Below are 23,100 nucleotides of genomic sequence, written 5' to 3'. Positions count from 1 at the left end.
AACCTTTACAGCTACAAACGCCCCTTAAAGCAGTGGCAGTGCGAAATGTTCCGCTAAACAAACTTATCACTATTTGCTCGGTTTATATTCCCCCACATTACAAACTAAGCAAACATGAATTTCAGTCCCTTATAGATGAACTGCCAGAACCTTATGTTGTTCTTGGCGACTTCACTGCACACAACTACCTGTGGGACGACCCTCGTATAGATGCGCGAGGACGTCTTGTTGAGCAGTTCCTTTTTTCTTCTGGTGCGTGCCTGTTGAATAAGAAGGAACCCACATATTACTCTCTCGCAAACAGAACCTTTTCTTCAACAGATCTTAGCCTAGTTTCCCCGTCAACACTGTCCGACCTTGAATGGGAAGTTAACAACAATCCTTACGGGAGCGACCACTTCCCCATACTACTAAGAACATATAAAGAAAACGAATATCCTCCACAAGCTCCTAGGTGGAAGATAGACATAGATGACTGGCAGAAATTTCGAACTCTCACTAGCATTTCATGGGCTGACATGTCTTCTTTAGAAATTGATGCTGCTGTGGAGTACTTTACAGCATTCATTATAGATGCCGCATCTAAATGCATATCTGAAGTAAGTGGCTTGGCACGCAAACGGCGCGTCCTGCGGTGGAACGACGAATGTAGGACCGCCCGTAAGAAACAAAACAAAGCGTGGGGGTTGCTACGCGCCTCTCCCACTGCGGAGAATCTTATTAACTTTAAGAAAGCAAAATCTGAAGGCAGGAGAACGCGCCGACAGGCCAGAAGAGAGAGTTGGCAGAAGTTTTTATCGGGTATCAACTCGTATACAGACGAGGCCAAATTCTGGAACAGGGTTAATAGCATAAGAGGGCGACAAATGTACTCCCTCCCTTTGGTAAACGCACAAGGCGATACCCTGCAAGACCAGGCTGATGCTCTCGGTGAACACTTCGAGCGCGTGTCTAGCTACACTCACTATTCGGAGAACTTTCTTAAATATAAAGCACTAGAAGAACTCAAGCCTCTGAACCGGAAATGCATGCCAAACGATCCTTATAATCGTCCTTACCATTACTGAACTTAAAGCTTCCTTATCAGCACGTCGGAGCTCTGCACCGGACCCCGATAGAATCATGTATGACATGCTTAAACACCTGCACTCCGACACACAAACCAGGCTACTCACACTTCTCAATACTATCTGGGCTGCTGGTTATCTCCCATCAAAATGGAAGGAGGCTATTGTGATCCCTGTTTTGAAGCATGGTAAATACACTTCATTGCTTACTAGCTACGGTCCTATAGCGCTTACGAGCTGGCTCAGTAAGCTTTTTGAAAAAATGGTCAATCGCCATCTCGTACATCTCCTAGAGTCCAGTAAAATGCTTGATCCATCTCAATGTGGTTTTCGGGAAGGGCGATCTACAACCGACCATCTTGTGCGCATCGAAGCGAGCATTCGCGTTGCCTTCGTGCACAAGCAATCTTTCTTATCTGTATTTCTGGATATGGAAAAACCTTACGACACAACCTGGCGGTACGGAATCCTGCGCGATCTTTCCGCGCTAGGTATCCGCGGCAATATGTTAAATATTATAGAGAGCTACCTAGAGAGCCCTACATTTCGAGTGAAAAGAGGTCCTGCACTGTCGCGTACATTCATACAGGAAACTGGGGTACCCCAGGGTGGCGTACTCAGCTGCACGCTCTTTGTCGTAAAGATGAACACGCTTCGTGCATCTTTACCACCAGCTATATTCTACTCCGTCTACGTGGACGATATACAAATAGGTTTCAAATCCTGCAACCTCAAGTCTGCGAGAGACAGGTACAGCAGGCCCTAAACAAGGTGTCCATGTGGGCAGACCAAAATGGATTTAAAATCAACCCTCACAAAAGTTCTTGAGTTCTCTTCATAAGAAAGAGAGGCCTGGTCCCAGGTCCTTTTCTAGAAATGGGCGGACAACAAATTGCTTTTAACAAAGAGCACAAATTTCTAGGTATTATACTTGACTCCAAGCTTAGTTTATATCCACAAATAAAATATCTAAAAACAAAATGTCTAAAAACACTGAGCTTGCTTAAAATCCTATCCCACACAACATGGGGTAGTGACAGGAAGTGTTTACTGAATCTTTACAGAAGCCTAGTTCGATCAAGATTAGATTATGGTGCCGTTGTTTATCACTCTGCCGCCCCGAGCGCGCTAAAGATATTAGACCCTGTTCACCATCTGGGATTCCGCCTGGCCACTGGCGCATTTAGAACAAGCCCTGTTGAAAGTCTGTATGTCGAGTCAGATGAGTGGTCACTCCATTTTCAGAGAACATACATCAGCTTTACCTATTTTCTCAAAGTGCGTTCTAATAAGGAACATCCATGTTTCACAGCCGTTAACGAATTGACGTGTGAAGCACTTTTTCGCAATAGACCCTCTTTGAGATTACCTTTCTCAGTACGTGTAAGAGAACTTAGCGAAGACATGGGCGTCCCACTTCTTGAACAACGCCTAATGCCTGCAGCTAAGTTATTACCGCCCTGGCAGTGGCAGGTGATAGAATGTGACGTACCTTTTTAGGGATCCCAAAGCACGCTCCTGAGCTTGATATTGCCATGCATTTCCGTGAGCTTCAATTGAAGTACTCCAGCTCCGAATTTTACACAGACGCGTCCAAATCACATGCTGGCGTATCCTACGCTGCTGTTGGTCCCTCTTTTACTGAACCTGACGGGTTGAACCCCATAACAATTATCTTCACTGCAGAAGTCTACGCAGTACTGAGTGCAGTCAAACATATAAAGAAACTGAAACTTGAGAAAGCCATCATATTAACAGACTCGCTAAGTCTTGTAAAGGCACTCATTTCTTTTCAAAAGCAAACGAATCCTGTCTTCAATGAACTCTACTCACTCTTATGTAACATCTACTTATCACATAGACATGTAGTAATATGCTGGGTTCCTGGCCATAGAGGAATCGAGGGAAATGTGCTTGCCGACGAGATCGCCAAATCAATAGCATCGCAAGGTATTCGTTCTGCTGCTGTCCCTGCCATAGACATGAAGCCTTTGCTAAGAAAAAAAAACTGCGAAGCCACTGGCAACGCTTGTGGGACGCTGAAACGAGTAATAAGCTTCACCTAATTAAGCCGAAGTTAGGTTTCTGGCATCCAAATACGAAAACACGAAGAACAGATGTCCTATTCACTAGACTGAGAATAGGACACACATTTGGCACTCATAACTTTCTCTTGACCGGTAACGAGCCTCCAACCTGTGGTAGATGTGGCGACCGGCTGACCGCCCTCCATGTCTTCCTGGAGTGCCGGGAAGCCGAGAGAGACAGGAGAAAACATTTTCCTTTTGCATACAGCCATCACGTCCCTCAGCATCCGGCCATGTTTCTTGGTGTAGAACCGCTTTTTAAGACCAAAGCAGTCCTCGGTTTCTTAAAAGATGTTGTACTACATGTTACAAGCCCATTCATTTCTTAGCGCATCCTCTTTCCAGACGATATCGCTAGGATAGATTCTCTGTATAACACATGCCTCTAGGCCCTTGCGTTTCAAGGGCCCCGCTGAGGCAGTAGTGCTCTAGACAATATTATACATCTAGACAATCACATATTTTATATATTGCATCATTCTTTCTCAATACATTAATGTTCATAATACACGCCAATAGTCATTCCCATAATTTTATTACTGGTACATTTTATGGAATTTGCATCAACTCTTTTAGGCCCCTTTACAGCCACGGCGCATTAAGATCATAGAACCCATCAGGCACTGCAAACTCATTAATCATTAGCGTGGCGCTCTTTGGCCACATCTGGCCCTTGCGCCATTAGACACCAAATATTCATTCATTCATTCATTCATTCATTCATTCATTCATTCATTCATTCATTCATTCATTCATTCATTACATTTGGCATTGCAAGCACGCAAGCAAGGACGTCAATTTCAAAGTCCTTATCAATGATGCACTTCTTGGGCTGTCTTTTTTGGTGAACTTAGCCTGTTGTGCGAAAACGTCTGAAATTGCTAATTATATTTTGCTTTTTTGGGAACTCGCCGATCCGGATGGCGAGCCGCATACAGACTCATTCCTGATGAAGCACTGCCATTCATCTGCGGCATTGGTAGCACTACATCAATTTTTTCACCCGTGGAATAGTACCTCGACCCAGACGAAGCAGCCATCTTTCAAGGCAGAATGTCCCGACGCAAGGCTTCCAACGCCCCAGCTTAGTATAGGCAATCAGAGGCAAAGGCAAAGGCACATAATGGAAGCTCAGGGGTTCCCTCGATGCGCTTGGCACATTCGCAAAACGGCGAAGAATAAAAGAATTCTCAGGCATACACTAATGAAGTGCACTACTCACGCCAGTTCACAGTCGTCCTTCTATTTCACAGCAGTTTTTCAGGCGTAGGCAAATGCAGGGCCCTCAAATCACACACTTCGGACAGGTAGAGCACCTCTGGAAGACCACTGGAAACTAAGTTGCTGCCCGGCAACTGTCGCCTCTGTTTCATGCTTAGCGATTGCATGACTGAGCCTCCGAAATGCAAAAAATAATAATAAAACCAAAGCCAACATCGTGATCCTGCACAGAGTTGGTGGCATAATCCTGTCGCCAACTCTGCAAGTCATTGCCTCAGAAAAGAACTCGGCAAAGCCGCCACGCAAAGTCATCCTTCGTTTTTCAGTGGCCACAAGCGAAAACGGTGGCCAAGAACGCAAAGTAATCACCGTCGCCTGTCACCCCGCATTCTTGTCAGACGGAGCGTCATACGCAGCAGCTGCGCCACACTAGGCAGGGGCATCATAGTAGATGCCACCGTCTCGCATGCGTGATTACACGGGTTGGGCTGAAGTTTCAGACGTGCACATCTCGGGACACCGGCGCGTTACTAAATTTGTACAAGATGGAATAGTCACCAAAAGGTGCCACTTCTGAGTTTCCAATAAAACTTACATGCAAATGCAGTAAATAAAAATTATGCAATTTCATAAAATACTTACATTACAACGACAATTGTCCTCACAGTTTTCGACCACCTGGCCGCATAACCTAGGTAGAAAAAATGGCTTCGGTGTGCTCCACTTCGCTTTCTTTTTCAAAACGCGGAAAGTATAAATTTGAACACCCTGTAGATTAGGCTCGTCAATAGCTGTCTAATCAATAAGAACGGAATAAGAAGTTTATTAGCAGAAATTGCCTTCGTTGCCGAAGATCTTCGAAACCTAGATTACTCTTAATGGTAGCTTACGAGAACCACTCTTATAATAACTGACAAAATGTGTAGAAACCATTTTGTTGCGTTGGAGCTTTCAGATTAGCCTGCCGTCAAGTGCATCCCATTTTCACACGCATATTGAAGGATCTGTCGCACATTGCGATATAGCGAGCGCCTTTATCATGCAACTACAACAAAATTTAACTAAGGCCTTATCTGGTACAAATAAGAAGTATATAGCACTAAAGGAATCTCGTCATAAGAAGCCAACACACACTGACACAAAGGACAACATTGGGGAAATTACTTGTGCTTAATAAATGAAATAAAGAAACGATGACTTAATGGAAATTAAACTGCATGGAAAAACAACTTGCCGCAGGTGGGAACCGAACGCACAACCTTCGCATTTCGCGTGCGATGCTGTAGCAACTGAGTTACCGTGGCACCGTTTGCCCATCCACTTTCTTGGGTATTTATGTGCCCTAGTAGAACCCTGGGAGTGTTAGCCAGCGCCACCACTCACAGACCTTGGCGGCGGACGTGGAACGTCCTTCCTGCCGCAGGCGCCACGAGAACGTCATCTTTTTGGGTGAAGGGAAGTGGTCAATAAACCCAGATATGCTACCTGAAGGCATCAATGTTGCCGGATTCGCGACCCTTGTTATGTAATCAACGAGAAGAAAAGGGGTTAACCGAGGGACCCGATTTTTATTAGTCATATCATAAGAAGCCAACAAACCCTGACATCAAGGACAACATAGGGGAAATTACTTGTGCTTAATAAATGAAATAAAGAAACGATAAATTAATAAAATTAAAGCGGATGGAAAAACAACTTGCCGCAGGTGGGAACCGGACCCACAACCTTGATGCCTTCAGGTAGCATATGTGGGTTTATTGACCAGTTGTCTTCACCCAAAAACATGATGCCTTCAGGTAGCATATGTGGGTTTATTGACCAGTTGCCTTCACCAAAAAGATCACGTTCCTGTGGCGCCTGCGGCAAGAAGGACGTTCCACGTCCGCTGCCAAGGTCTGTGAGTGGTGGCGCTGGCTAACACTGCCAGGGTTCTACTAGGGCACATAAATACCCAAGAAAGTGGATGGGGAAACGGCACCGCTGTAGCTCAATTGGTAAACCATCGCACATGAAATGCGAAGGTTGTGGGTTCGGTTCCCACCTGCGGCAAGCTGTTTTTTCATCCGCTTTAATTTCCATTATTTTTGGTTTCTTTATTTCATTTACTTAGCACAAGTCATTTCCGCTATGTTTTCCTTGGTGTCAGTGTTTGTTGGCGTCTGATGATATGGCTAATAAAAATCGGGCCCCTCGGTTAACCCCCTTTCTTCTCGTTAAAGGAATCTTGGCAATATTGCTGTACTGATAATTGCAACGTTCTCGCTAGCAGCCTTTAAACAGCGGCGAAGCAGGCGACGCATGGACCAGGCGATTGTCGCTATGTCCCAGCATGCCGCCTCCGAAATGTGTCTGCGTGCAGTGGACAGCCGCGGGTGGCGCCTAATTGCCGAGGTGTATGCAATTTAGAATCCGACGCTATCGTGTGTGTAAGTTGTGCGTGTTTTGCGAATTTTCTGGCCCAGTTTAGTTTGAGCAATTCAATTAGCGCAACAACGCATTTGCGCCAGGCGCTGGGCCTGCAAGAGTGAGGAAGAATGAGGATAAACCTCAAATGGCCGCTGCAAAAGGCCTTTCAGTTCCCGCGTAACGAAATTATGTTTTCTCATATATTCAAATTACAAACCGATGCTATCATGTCTGGAGGTTGTGCGTAAGTCGTATTTTACGAATTTTATAACGGATTTCATTTGAGAAACTCAACTATTTCAATAACGCACTAGCCCTAGGTGGAGGGCCTACAAGGATGATGATGTATAAAGCTCTTCCGTGCACTAGCGTGCGGCGGTGACGCTTGTGATGGTGTTGTGTAACGTCGGCAGCAGCTTCACTGTACGTCCACTTTCACAAAGTGGAGGCGCATTTATTGAAACATAACACTCTTTTATGGTTTGAAGCAGAAATGTAACTTGACCAACTACGTATTTCGTCCAACACTTTGGGAGAAATCTCAAAGCTGGTGTCATCCAGGAGATTCATGTTAAGTGGATATGTCTTGCAAATTAACTGGTTACGACTCGTAGATTGAAATATATTTCGTAAAGTAATAAACAATAAGTTGTATAGTGACTATTTCTTGATTATTTGAATATGTGTTTCAATTTTTGGTGATGTAATAGTCATAACTATTACACACAGCGGGCGCTAAAGAACACGGAAGAAGAATAGACAAGCACGAGCGGACTCGGCCAGCTAGCTACTTTACTCCAGATAGAATTGGCCGCCGCTTCAAATCAACCAGTTCGATGACAAAAATTGCGTTATCTGCCACAAGAGATTTTATAACGGTGTCAAATTTGGACAGTTAGGCGTCACCTCTGGGCCGATCCCAGATACTGTGTAATCAAAACTGGACCGATCCCTGTACTGAAAATGAGCTTTCTTTGTCTGCGACCGCAGGGTGTGGCGTGTCGGCTGTCTTACGGAGTAAACTGTCTCACAGATTAAGCTGTGAGACAGTTTACGCAATTCATTCACACTAGGCCAACACGACTCCGATTTTGGCCTGCTGACTGCCGGCGACAGCGTCTTTTTCCCTACGTGTCGGCGCCTCTGTCGCACTGTACCGACGCCGACAATCTACCGATGGTCGGCGGAGAGCTCGGCGTCGGTACAGTGTGGCAGAGGCACCGACACGAAGGAAAAAAAACGCTGTCGCCGACAGTCGGCAGACCAAAATCGGTGTCGTGTTGGCCTAATGTGAATGAGCCTGTAGGCTGCCGTTCCTGGGTAGAGCGTCGGCGTCGCCGTAACCGCGCGAACGCGCGTGTGACTGCTCGCGCGTTCGTCGTCGTCGTCTACCACAGCTGGCTCGTTGGCGCTCCTCGGAGTAACCGCACGAACGCGCTCGTGCCACTGCTCGCGCGTTCGTCGCCATCGTCTTCCACAGCTGGGCACGAGCAGTAGGAGATGGTGCTCAATAGCTCGGCATTGGAGGATCAGCGAAAGCTGATCGCCAGAGCCGTATGTGCTGCTCCCGCCGTTGGGGCCTTGGACTGAAGGCCCCACCCATAACGGGGATCCCCCCCTCTCTGTGCCCTATAAAAAAAAACATAAATAAAGCGGAAGACACTTTGTCGAGACTAAAGTGTGAAATGGCGGAAGCCTGACACCATTGACAATGGCGATTTGTTGCGTCGGAAACACCACGGAGGCACACAACTCGTACTGTTATGTGAATCTTCGTTTGTTTATTAGACGCCTGCAACGTCGTTCTGGACGAAGTGTCTGTTAAAGTAGTTTGTGGCCCCCTGGAACTGTTGCAGCGCCGTTTAGGAATCAGGAGGAGACGCGTCTTCCATAGCGGTGTCGGGGTGTAGTTGGCCATCCTCATCCTTCACTTCGCTCGATTCACTTGTACTTGCTCGGCTTGCCGCGGCAAGATGGCGGTCACGGCGCTTCCGAGCTTTATTTGCTTTGGTACCTGGAGATGCAGCGAGTCGCTTCAAACGCATTGCCTCTCTTGCGTTGGCCCGTCGCGTCCCTGGACTCTGTGGTGTCGGACGCGCCTCACCGCCCTGATGCATGTGACGTATACGCTCAGCCTCTCTTGAGCGCCGCTTGCGTTCAGCGGCTGCCGCATGTCGCGTGTTGGGAGACACTGGTTTGGCGAGACGAGGCATATCCTTCCCACACGATACCGCAAAGTAAACTGCCGCCACCGCAAACACCACATCACAATCAAGCAGACGGTCGCCACGCGCGCCTCGCGACAGTGACGTCAGGCCACACAGCGCTCAATCGGGAGGCCACCTCAAGCGCCTGACGACAGTGACGCCACGGCGCACCGTCGAAAACACGGCCTCCACGCGTGCCGATGTCCTGAGTCATCCCGCGCGGCGCCGAACCACCCCGACACGCGCACTTGACAGTGACGTCACGCATGCGAGCCAATCAAGAGGCGCACACCTGTGCCTAGCGACACTGACCAATCAGGAGGCCGGAAAGCTGTGACAGTTTCTGCTAACCGCAGATGACCTTGACAATGAGCCACTAAATGCTTCCGTCGTATTACCATAAATTTTTCTATTGCTTTACTGAAGAAAGGCAAAATGCAAATGGATCTATATTTAGTCAAATACCGCTAAATTAAAAGTGGTCACGCCGTATATTCCACGCAACAAGAAAATAAAACAGTTATTGCTTGAAGCTACCCTATTGTCAGCCGGAAACATAAATATTACAAGGAGGGAAATGTGATATTTTGTACTGCTTATTATAGATCGGGAACCATTTATTTATAATGTCCCACACTAAAACTTAAGTTCAAAGAAAAAGAGGTTTGCAGCTGTCAGTTTGGAAGATATGATGATTCGTAATCCCGTATCTGCCATTGGTGCACTAATTCAAATAGTGTGTTATGTGTTACGCGAGAACCTACGCAATAACAAAGGTGGCTGTGAAGAAATGCAAAATAAACAGTATGCAGAGAGAGAGAGAGAAACCTTTATTGTTTAGAATGATTTTCGCGGAATGGTCGGAGCTCCTTTAGTCCAGGGCCCCCCTGACCTCGACCGCCCGCTTGACCTGTTTTATGAAGTACGGTAGTCCCGCGAAGTCTGAGCTGGTTACCTGCGCCTCCGATGGCTACATTTTGTTGGTGTTTTATCAAACGGGTGTGACTCGCAATCTCATTTGATGTGTTGCAGTGTTGGTATGCCACCACACTACGGGCAATAGGGCCTGTAGCGAGTGACGAACGCGGCATATTGTAATTTAAGGTGGCGGAATACTCCGCTTTGGATTTCGCATCTGCTGGCGGCTTCCCCTCTACAGAGTCGTGGGTAAGGGGGAGGTATTTCTTTCTGGTTGTATGTTGCCAAGCGAAAATGTCTCGGGCATTCGTTCAATTAGGGTTATTACGGTGGCTTCCCAAGACCGTCCCAGTCGAGTCGGTCCTGCAAATAACAACGCGGGGTAGCGAATCGGCCAGTTCGTTCCGCTCAAGACCTGTGTGACCTGGGCACCGTACGATCCAGTGATAATGGACGAATTTAATTAATATTATTGAGCGACTTGTATTGGTCACGTGGGTCCCGAGAAGTAAGCGGCATATTCCTTGTGAATCTATTTCTGATGACGCTCTTTTGCGTGTGTCCACTTGAGTGAGGGCCTTTACCACGGTGAAACTTGGCAGCCTCCGGAGTACCTGCCCTGACGGATGTAGTAAACTACACAAGGATTGACTTTTGGGCGAGTTAGCACTGGTTGGACATGTTGAAGAGGCAGCACAAAATGACGAAGACAAAAGGCAGTAAACTATTCTTGGGCTTTAGTGTCAACGATTGCCATTGCGTACCTCTTGTTTTGTGCTTTGCTGGCGTTCGGGTGTACTTTCGTATACGCGGCGGCGTCCGTGTATATTGTGTTGGGCCTGGAATTATTTTCCTACATTGTTGTAGTATGTTGTGTGCGTTCTTTGCGCCTTGCTCTATTTTATTCCAAGTGCATCTTTTCGGGTATGGGGGCCACCGTTATTTTAGCTCTTGTTGAGAGTGGTAGTGTTCGCTGATAAATAGTGGATGTGGGAGAATGCCTGCTCTTGCCAGTAGGGCCCATTCTGCGTGGATGTAGCTCAGGCGTTCGATCTAAGAGATTAGTGTGGCTTGTTTTAGCTCTTCGGATGTGTTGTGTACCCCTAAGGCTGGCATGTCCTCTGTGGACCTCCTCTTGGAAAGTCCGAGGGTCTCCTTATATGCTGATCTTCTTAAGATCTCAACCTGCTTCTCCTCTTTATGATGATGAGGAGGTAGGGAAGGCCATACGTGGATTGGCTTATCACGAGTGCTTGTATTAAAACTAGCGTGCCGTGTTCTTGTACGTCTTCTTTGCGATGAGTCACCCAACAGTTCATTTGTGCAATGTTACTTGTGGTAGCCTTGAGTCTTTTGAAGATGTGTGACGTTTTCCCGCTACTTTGCGGCCAGAAACCCAGGATTCACATCGTCGTGGCTTCGTGGGTGGGTCGCGCGTCCTTCCACAGCCATGTTGACAAGTCCGTTGGATATGTAGCCCCTCGAGTGTACCCGAATGGCCTGCAATTTTTCGGGTGCACATCTGAGGCCACTGCTTCTCGAGAATTTGTCTATTGGCTCAGCTGCAGAAGAGTATGCAGAAGATGTTTATGGAAACATTCATGATACTTTAGAAGAGTGGGACATCCAAATGCCAACTTCTAGCGTAAGTCGATAATATGCGCTGGTCAGTTCATATCGGAGTCAAACGTAATGCTCATGTAATTATCAGATAATGCACGCTGCAGCAGAGAAATCTCTAGGTTTAAGCACAAGTTCTTGTAGTTTAGCTCCCTTTGTTTAGCGTGAAAAATAACATATTTTTTATTGACTTTGTTACTTGCCGCTCGTAAACCACGAATGGACTCTTTTTAGTTCCTCTTTGATCATTTCTCCTATTTGCACAAGTCTGCCACTAGAATGAATCAATCAAGCGTGTATCAATGCTTTCGAGTATAACAGGATCGTCAGGAAATTGTTGTTAAATAATCTCTATAATACAGGCCCAAGGATGCAACTTTGGAGCTCACTTGTATGTGTTGCTCTAGAGGAACAAATTAAATACAAGATCTCCACTTGTTTTGCTGTCAGAGCTCATTTAACAAAAGACAGCCGCATTTCTTCAAAAATTTTTGTTTTTGTTTTTTACTAAGATTTATTGGTTCCGGGTGTGGAAAGCCTTTTGAATGTCTAAGTACACGACCCCAACCAATTGATTTTTGTGTGGGACCGTAATAATTTGCTGAGTTAAATTTGTGCTGCAGAACAAGTCGATCTTTTAGACCTGAAATTCTATTCGATGGGGCAGGTAGTATTGTACTTCTCGATGTATTCGCTAATTTGAGCGCGAAGTATCTTTTCAAAATTGGTGTTTTCAAAATTTATGGCGAAATTCGTGATTGATGACACAGAAAATCGAGCCCATTGCAACAGCGTAATCTTCTTAGGTATCCCAACCCAAGCGCATCTGAATCTACCACTGAGTCAGAGGAAAAAAACATTCGGCTTTACGCAGACCAATTAAACATGACCGTGAATCCTGAGGAGAGTGAGCGTGCGCATCGCCTCGGCCACCATTCCAATGTCCTGAAACCGCCCTATAATAGTAAAATTCCTCTTTTTTTCATAAAATAAAAGACAAAAATTCCTGTCCAACGGACGCAAGTTGAAAGGGACGAACTATAGAATTGGCAAAGACTGCTCTGGTACTGTACAAAATGCCCCCAAACATATTTTTGCATTTGGGAGGACCAAATCAGTTCTATTTTCATTATGCTACAAAACTCTGTTTATAGGAATTGCTAAGCAAATCTACGAGGAAACTACGAAATGTGTAAAAGAAGTCCAATAGCAATCGCTACATCACCGTCATTCAGGACTGCGTTCGATAAGGACAATACGCCCTAACACTACTATTTCAGCAATCTATTATAACATACGTAGCTTTCTTTCCAAACGTGACGTTGTATTAATATAGTTTTATAATCTTTATGTAACTTGTTAATACCGAAACCTGGCTAACTGCTGACGTATCCGACGCGGAGGTTATGGATGACCTACACGGTTTACATGTTTTCCGTAACGATCGCCAGTACTCTAGAGGTGGCGGGGCGCTCATCGCCGTTAGTAATATCAAATCAAATCTTTATTTTCCACCATGTACATTACAGATGGAAGACAAGGGAAAAAAGCTGCCAGTAGGGGGCTTGACGAGTCGGCAGCCCCACGTAATGAGCGGCGTTTGGGCATCAGCAATGATAAACTGTCAATAAACAAATGAAAACACTTGATCAGTGCAGAATAAAAGTAAAACACAATGATTTGAAAAAAAATGAATTAAATAAATAAATATATAAATAAATGCCAGGATAAGTGAATCAGTTTTCTTCTTCTGCAAGCATTGATCTAAGCTTAGCAGTGGAGCAAATAAATAAGTCAAAATTAGTAGATTGATAATGGCTGAACAGTGACGGCGAAGAATAACATAGGCGTTCCATGCCAGAGGTAAAGCGGGTTGCAACAACGTTTCAACATTCTCCATGTCTGGTAGCATAATAGTGGTAATTTTCTTCTAATTGTGCCAGTTTACCTAAGTTAAGTATGATATATCCCACATCATATTGAAATCTAGTACTCAAACGATAGTGGTATAAGTTATGAGCCGTGATAACATGCGCTCTATGGAAAAAATCTGTAGTTGTTGCATTAAAATCAGCATTGCACACATGAGGTAGGTATCCTTACTGCATAACGTAAATTTTTGTAGGTTCAAGAATGTGCCTGTACCCCAGACAAGTTGGCAGTAGTTAACATGTGAATAGAAAAAAGAATTAAAAGAATTTTAAATAAGTATTTTAGGTTGTGCAGAAAGAATGTATCAGAGACGACCAATTATTCCAGTAATTCGAGCAAGAGTTGTTACTAGTTAGTTCACATGGGATTCCCAGGACATGTGTGCAGTAAATGTCACACCGAAGCATTTAAAACGGCCAACAATATCTGCAGGATGACAGTTTAAAGTAATATCGGCATGAGGAAGGACTGTTTTATTTTCGTTAATCTTCATAGAGTTATATAAGGACCAATGTTGTAACTTAACTATAGCATCATCACAATTAGAGATAAGGTGATCGATGTTACCACCAGAAAAGATATGGTAGTGTCGTCTGCATATATAATAAATTTGGCATTCTGCTTAATATTAAGAATGTAATTTATATATAGGTTAAATAGCAAGGCCCCAATATGCTGCCTTCTGGGACACCACAAAGCAGTGGATGAACTTGTGATCGTAAGTTATTGATTTGGACAACTTGTCTCCCGTGGGATAAATATGACCGCAATAAATGTAACCCACACCCACGTATACCATAAATATACAACTTATCCAGCAAAACTTCATCGTTCATCAAATTAAAAGCCTTGGAGAACTCGACAGATAAGCCAATCACTATTTTCTTGCTTTCAAATTGTGTTAAAATATATTCCTTTTGGTGAAGCAAGGCTAATTCCATTGACATGTCCTTCCGGAGCCCAAATTGGTGAGGTGTTAATACATTAGAGCATTCAACGAAGTTCAAGACCCTACAGTGAATTATTTTCTCGAGAGCCTTTGAAAAAATTGGCAAGAGAGATATCGGTCGGTAATTATCCAAGTCATTTCGATTCAACTTTTTAAAGAGCACTACTACTTTGGCAATTTGCATTTCTATTGGAAATTTTGATGTAGTCAGATAGATATTAAATATGTTCGCAAGAATTGGGGAATTACGTCTGTGACATCTTTCACAGGTTTTATTTGAATTTCGTCGGTATCTCTACTGCTGCAGTTGTTTAAATTTGTGATTATTGAAATCACTTCGTGTACTGAAACTGGCTGCAGAAATAAAGATTTATTATTCCTCATGTTCATATATTGACATGCATCTAGGGAACTACCCGATGTACTGGCCTTTGTAAAGAAATAATTGAAAGCATCAGCCAGAGCCGCCCCATGCAAATCTTAATGGTAAGTGTGGATATGCAGCTACGACCACTACCACCACGAAGTAGTGTCCCAAAGTAGTTCGCTCGGCGCATTCTTCATATCCATGAAAGAGCAGAAGTACTCTTTACGTGCAATGCGCAGCTCCTTGGTTGGCTTGTTCCGATATTGTTTGAAAATGGTCAATTCGTCAGGATTACTAATGCTGAGAAATAGTCTGTAGAGCCTATCTTTTGTTCTGATTCGTTGATAGAGGTCACGTGGTATCCATGGTTTTCGAATTTTCCTATTTCCTTGGCGCGTTTTAACAGCAAAGTTACCTTGGTAAAAACCTTTAAATATACCTAAAAATGCATTGTAGGCGTTGTCAGCATCGGCTGAATATGGAGCCCTGCACCAGTCTACTTGAAGCAGCTCTTTCTAAACGCGTTAAGAGCTGTGTCCATTATTGGCTGGTGAAAGCTTTCTGCAGGTGAGTGCTTAGGAATGCCGGCATCATTTAGGGAAAAAAGGAAGATGATGAGTAATAGAGCATGATAAGACACCAGCTTTTATCTTTAAAAACTAAAAATTTTTTATAAATATATCGAAAGCTGACTGGCATTCAGTTGTTATTCTTGTTGGTTCACTAATAACATTATCAAACCCATTTGACAGTCAATATTTTTAAAATTTTTACTAACAGCAGCATTGATTCCCATATCAATGTTGTAATCACCTGCGGCAACCAACATGCACCTGCTTTCTACAAGAAACGAAAGAAATCTTTCATAAAATTCAACAAATGTTTGCATATGCCCACTCAGTGGCGGTCGATAACAAACAGAATATAATACTTTATCTAAACATGAAGCTAACACTTCGTAATCGATACGATGCCCTGTTCCGATGTTCACAACCCAAGTGACCTTTAAGCATTATGGCTACTCTTTCGTGCCACCCTGCCAACTATTTTTCTTGGCGTTTGCTACCACTTCCCGTAAGCAGACGCTAGCTTTACTGACAAGCTCTACTGCGTCCTAGATGTACTAATGAAAAAAATGCACTAACACTCAGATTTTCCTCTTCGGAGACCTTAATTTCGCTAATATCAATTGGGATAGCTTTCCACCGTCGTCAGATAGTAGAACCGAAAATGATGTCCTTGAAGTCTGCTTTTATTTGAAGTGAGCCCAGCTAGTTTTAGAACCAACACACGTAGTGGAGGGCTCGGCCAGCATTTTAGATCTCATATTAACTAACAATCCGTCTAGCCTATCCTCGATATCTTATCTCCGGGAAGTTATCGACCATAAAGTAATTCACACTGTCTTTAACTTTACCTTTCAAAAATGAGAATCATGAAATAAAATAATACGCATATACGACAAAGCCAACTACGATACCATTAACCACGAACTCAGGTCCTTCTACCCCACTTTCCGTGCTGAGTTCCAGAACCACACACGTCAAGAAAGTTGGTCGATCTTCCAACAAAGAAATCACTGACCTTGCTATTAACCCCGTTCCAGTTATACCAGTACGCACAAACAGCAATAAACCTTGGTTCAAAAAAAATTATCGACTGCAGAAAACAAGAAAAAACAATTTTTCGTTCGGCAAAGCAATACAATTGTGCTATGGCCTGGGGCAAATATTACGAGGCAGAGAAAGCTTATCTCTCAGCTATAAGCCGCGAAACGCACTCCTTTTTCTATAATACGTTGCCTTGTGTAATAAGTAGTAACCCCCAGAAATTCTTGCAACTTCTGAATCCCAAGCCACCGGATGCTATCATTATGGCCGACCATAACGATATAGTGATCCCCGAACAAGAGTGTGTCGATGCATTTACGCACGCGTTTCGTCGGTATTCACCACTCAACTTATACCACTTTGCCCATACCTATACCACCTTTACTTGTGCAATCTGTTATGTCACTCATGGGATTGAGTGAACATGGCATAACGGTAATAATTGAAAAGCTAAAACTGTCATCCTCATCAGGGGCGGACAGCATCAACTCTGAACTGTGAAAAAATACCAAACACATCTACGCAGCGTACTTCAGATAAATCTTCTCGCAGTCTTTGTCCCCCTGTAGCCTCCCCGTCACCTGGAAGGAAGGGCAGGTCGTTCCAATCTACAAATCAGCTAATAAAACGTCGCCTGTCAACTACCGACTGATTTTCCTATCCAGCGTGCCTTGCAAGATAATGGAGCATGATATTTTCACCCAAATTATGCACTTCCTTGACGCTAACAACTCCTTTCACCCATTCCAACATGGCTTCCGGAAGGGTCTCTCGTGCGAAACGCAACTTGCTATGTTCGTCCATGACTTGCACGTTAATCTCGATGCTAACCCCCAAATCGATGCCATTTTTTTGTGAATTATGCTAAAGCATTTGACAAGTTGCCTGACTAATTCCTAATACTCAAGCTCTCCCAGCTGAACCTGCAGCCTGACATCTTAAATTGGGTTATTGAATTTCTCACTAACCGATCACAGTCAGTGCATTTCGATAATTACATTTACGTGCCCCTCCCTGTAACATCTGGCGTCCCACAAAGCGTCCCATCTCGAGCTGCGTACGTATAGCAAGATGGCTAGCGTGACTGTGCCGATGTTGCGATAAGTAATCCTTGCATTGCAGTTTTTTGGAACAGGAAATTTTATCGTGATGCGAGTCGACATCACGGATGCTCATGCTTGAACTGCATCCTGTATTATGTGCTACCCAGCGTTTGCCTTGCATAAGTTGACTGGGGCAACTTATGCATTAGATTTTCGCTTGCTTGTGTGAGGGACATCGCTAAAGCCCTACTAAATTCCTCAGGTTATTCTCAAAGATCTTTTTAGTGGTAATGCGATGACGCGAACGAAGAATTTTTAATTATTATTTAACAGTAGCATGTGCTCCCAAAACAAGAACGCTGTTCGCTGCTGCGTAGAAGGAGAGACGATGTTCTCTATTTTTTTGCTGATTATCTTTGGACATAAGTATCATAATGAGGCCTCCTAGGGTAAAAGAACAGACTATAAGGTATGGCAACATCCTTATCTATGCACTCTAAAACAATTACCACGCTCAAAAGAAACATAAATTACACGAAACCGCTTCCTTTCATACATAGCAGAAAGCAGCGTGTATTTTCTTTCAAAATATAAACAATGCTTCATTCCTGTTGGAAAATTATTACGAGTGAGGAACTTCCTGCAGCCTCGAGACAAACGAAAAAAATTTGCAACGCCATGTTCCCACAGCTGTTAGTAAGGCTTCAGCCATGCTCCTCATGCATGCGCAATGAAAAGCAGCAAGCTTAAAAATCCACTTCTTTAAGCTACATGGCACAGAGTATGGGGTTGTCATTGAGCTATGAACACGGTTCATATTGCATGATATGACACGAAAATTACCTGTTCCACTGGACTGCAAGGCGATGATAACTTATAGCAACATAGGCACAGTCATGCTAGCCATGCTGATTCATATACGCAGTTAAAGTTACCCCCGAAACAGATCCCAAATAAAGATGCTGCCATCAAAGCCAAAGCTAAACCAGCATCAGATCTCTTCATTGCCGAACATATTAAACGGATCAATTTGGTTTATAAGTACGTGTGGACGCTTCAGGTGCAGGCCAATAGTATTAACATGCCCAGCTCCAGAAACCGCGGAAAGGACTGATAAGCTGCGGGTGAAAGAGAAATTTCCTTTGAGTAATTCTCTCGCAGAGGTGACATAAAGAAGATTTCGTTTTGTCCCAATGCAAATGAGCTAGCCAGCAGCACAAGGCCACTTTGATTGCTCCATACGGCGCAGTGCCACCTTAGAGATCGACTGCATCAAGACGGCAAGTTGGGTCAGTTAGGATTCAGTGTAAGGTTCGTAACAGCGCAACACAAGACACGGATAAAACAAAGGTAAAAACCACGACATGGCGCCGTGTCGTCGTTTTTATTTTACTTTTGTCCATGTCTTGTGTTGCGCTCTTACGAATCATCTTAGAGATCTGAAGGGCCTTTTTTACCACTTGGTTAATTTACTCATCCGTTAATGGATTCAGGCAAGCGGCCACTGATGGAGCGAGCCAAGGCTGCTCTTCTCATCAGGCAAGCAATGTGGAAGTACTGCCTAGGGTGTTACATGTTAGCCCGCGCTTAAGATCAACTATGCAACCAACTCTCACTAGGCTTGATTCGCTTAGTCTACAGCAGTAGTTCAAACTCTCCATCAGAACTTGAAATACAGAACTGAAACGAGTACTGAAAACCACGTGTCCACCACACGATGATAGTGGCGGCCAACATGAAAGGAGTGGCGGCTTGTTTGTCAGCCAGTTGCATCTTTAGCTTCTGCAATGCTTGCGAAGTTATGCCCTCATTTTTGTATGAATGACAGAAATAGGCAAGAATTTAAAAAGGAACAGAGAGCACTCATCGCTGTTTCACCAGTGGGGAGCACGAGTACCTTTGTTCTCTCGTAATAGCTTTCTTCAACATAGTGTTCACTGTACAGGGATTATAACAAATGATTAGAGGTGTGAAACTATCAAATACTGATGGCACAATACAGTGACTCATCTTAATGTAAGGCGGCGTTAGCGGAGATGCAACATAAACGGGAAACTTCTGATTGTTTTCGAATTACAAAGTGGGGGCTAAAATGTATTATTGAGAGCGTTCTTTAAATACTACTGTCGTTGGTCAGTCAGACGCAAATTTGTAATTTGCATGTTACGTTTTTTTTTCAGCATTCTCAATCTACGACTTGCATGCATCCCCTCACTCGCATTAATCACTTTGGAGGTCTCCGAGCCTTCCATGTTCACAGCTCTATAAATACGAGAAGGGCTCACAGAAATAAAACTACTCAATTAACGACAAAAATTGTGCACGAAGTTTGCAAAAGGTCATGTTATGTGCGCCCCTAGAAAGATGGGCCCACATTATTGCGTTGGAGTCGCATCGAAATCGTATTTTTTATGGCGATCATCAATGATCCCCGCTACACTGCCGCACAGTTCGGATCCACCTGGCTGAACTCTACCGCGCAGAGTATGAACAAGCAGGTAGAAAAAAATGTGCTTAATCTACAAAAAAATTTATAGTGCAGACGTCAGATACTGCGATTGATCGCGACGCAGGATTGTAATTCAATGGACCCGGATCACGCTCGTGCTCAAAGGTGTATGTGTAGCAACACTCGATTCTGATCGAGCTCAATCCGCATTGCGTGGCATTGCGAATTGAATATTTCCATGATATACTATTAGTATATCGTTTGGGTGAGGAACCTACAGATACTCGTTTGTTGGGTATCGGGGAATAGGCAGCACACAAAAGGAGCGGTAGAACATTTGAGAATGTACTCACTTTTTGTCGCGGAAATGTGAAACGCGTCCACTATTGAGCCGTGAGTACCAAAACTGCCGCTGAAGCACCAAGAAAGGGATTCATTCAACGCCCGGCTGTTATCGTTAGGCGCGCAAACGTTTGTCTTATTTGTAAAAAAAGTTCGAAAGAAGGCCGGCCGACGTATTTGTGACTTCCACAATCCCTTCTGGTACCTGCAGTGAACCAAAGCAACGCCTTTGAGATCAGGTACTATTACTCACGGAAAGTCTACGTTGTTTCGGAAATGTCGCCACTACCTATTAGGGAACGTTGCGCAATCTCGGAGGTCACGTGCTGAAGTGCGTAAAATAGACTATAACACACCCACCCATTCACCCCCCCCCCCACACACACACACACGCACATATTGAGTGCTTACGTTAAAATGACCCGCATCGACAAATGGTGATTCTTGTCGTCGAAGAGGCAGGCCTGCGGGAAGGATGTGTTGGTTGAGATAACAAAATGGCAAGCCAACTGATTGTGCATAGTAGGACTATCGATGGGTTCGCCAAATGGTCGCAACATAGTGGCCTAAAATGCAAAGCACCTTCTCTTGTGCCCGAACAGAGTAGCCACAGTGACTTGGTTTTCTTAAAGAGAGAACGCCACATAACTTCTCAAGGCTGTGCTACTTCAGCTACGAGATTTCAGCATTCTTTCTTGTGTTCACTCTACTTTATATATAGGCGCCCTCGGAGGGTGCCCCGTCGGTTTGTGTGTGTTGCGTGCGTTGTACAAAGCTTCCTTCAAAGTGCATGTAAGCATGTGTATTTTTATCGCTGTATGATGTAGTGGAAGCCAACTTTCCGTCATCGCCTAAAGCACAAAAACGTGTTGTTGTTCTGTCGGCGAACCCATCAAGACGTTTAGAATTGCTTTTCTGTGCCACTCCTCGGAATGTACTAGACTGTCTGCACGCGGCACCAATAAGCCCCCATCTTGGCATGTGGTTTTGGTTTGTAGTGCCATAGTGTTTCACCATATATTCGGTGAAAATAGAAAGCAAGGCATGTTTTAAGAATGCTGGACCACGACGGAAGCGAGGACGAAAGGCTGACGACATGAATGGTCAGTGCTACATGAAGAAAAAAAATGACCGCTACAACGACGCGGACTAAGACAAGAACAGGTACAACGGACAGGCGCTAACTTCCATATGAACGTTTAATTGAAGAAACAGGATTTATATAGATAGAAGAGATTTTTCTATAGAGAGGAGATTGCTTTTCTGATGTGATAGTGAGGTCGTGAAGTCACGGTTGGGCTTTTCCCTTGTTTCTATCTATATAAATCCTGTTTCTTCAATTAAACGTTTAGTTGGAAGTCAGCACCTGTCCGTCGTACATGTTCTTCTCTTAGTCGGCGTCTTTGTAGCGCTCACTTCATTTCTCCAAGTATGTTAAACCAACTCGCCTACATCAAACTTCTGCTGGTCAGTGCAACACCGATGACTGTTTCGTGCAGCATGAAGACGCTGCGCTGCAAGCGAGTGTCACAAAATTTACGAAATGCTGCTCAGTCATGACAAATGATGTGAGTGCGACTGATGCCGTACAAAGAAACCCGTTTCTCTCACTGACGAGTGCCAACTGCTGCAGAAACTGACGAACGATCTTGAAAGGTTCGCTGTGCAGTGAGCCCTTAGAAACAGAATGGAATCAAACGAGGAAGACGGATTCTTCGGTCGCAGCGGTTATAAGCTGCATACTACTAAACATATGCCCTCACACTACCTTGAGTACTGCCTATAGCCTCTCATCTTGTGCCATTTAATTTGGTACTTTTCTACCTTATACACCGTAGCAAAAGATGTTTCAGTTGACAAATCCAGTGCGCAGATTAAGCTTTAGTGTCAACATTGATGCCAGGTGAGTTTTTCAGACGTTCATAAAGATATTGGCCTGTACTTTGCTCTGCCAGCCAAAGAGAGTGCCTTTCTTCCCTGCACACAAAAAGACAGGGACCGAAATTACACCAACAGCAAGACGTAGCTCGGCAGCATTTGTGACTCAATACAGATTTGTTGCTTTGCCCAATTTTCCTAGTTCAATGTTCAATAGTTCAACATCACATAAATACTGGTGATGTCAGTCCTATTCATTGCCGGTAATATCGAGTTTCTGCTTCAGAGCGTAAGGTTCTTCAAGATGAAGTGAACAAGATGGTTGCCGAATGCATTGTTGAACCTTCATCGAGCCCTTGGGCGTCGCCCGTGGTGCTTGTTAAAAATCCAGATGGCACATGGAGTTTCTGTGTAGATTATCGTCATCTAAACAGCATTACCAAGAAAGACGTCTACCCCTTGCCTCGCATTAATGACACCCTCGATTGTCTCCACTGTGCCAAATACTTTTCATCAATTGACCTGCGGTCTGGTTATTGGCAGATTTCTGTGGAGGAAAAAGATCGATAGAAGACCACGTTCGTCACTCCTGATGGTCTATATTTATTCAAACTTGTGCCATTCGGTCTATGCAACGCCCCAGCAACGTTTGAACGTATGATGGACTCTTTGCTTCAAGGGTTCAAATGGTCAACATGCCTCTGCTACCTAGACGACGTTCTCGTATTTTCGCCTTCATTTGAGAGACACCTTGAGCGCTTTTCAGCTGTTCTTGACGTTTTCCGCGAGGCTGGGCTCCAACTAAATTCCTCGAAGTGTCACTTCAGTCCTCGGCACATTACAGTGCTGGGCCACTTCGCCGACGCTTCCGGTATTCAACAAGACCCGGAGAAAATTCGTGCTGTCACGTCTTTTCCTGTAACTCAGTCTGTCAAAGACGTCCGAAGTTTTGTAGGACTCTGCTCCTACTTCCGACGCTTCGTTAGAGACTTCTCAGCGATTTC

The sequence above is a fragment of the Dermacentor andersoni genome, chromosome 1, assembly GCF_023375885.2.
Source record: "Dermacentor andersoni chromosome 1, qqDerAnde1_hic_scaffold, whole genome shotgun sequence".
Classification (NCBI taxonomy): Eukaryota; Metazoa; Arthropoda; class Arachnida; order Ixodida; family Ixodidae; genus Dermacentor; species Dermacentor andersoni.
The sequence above is the reverse complement of the archived record's forward strand: the minus strand, read 5'-3'. Positions refer to the sequence as shown.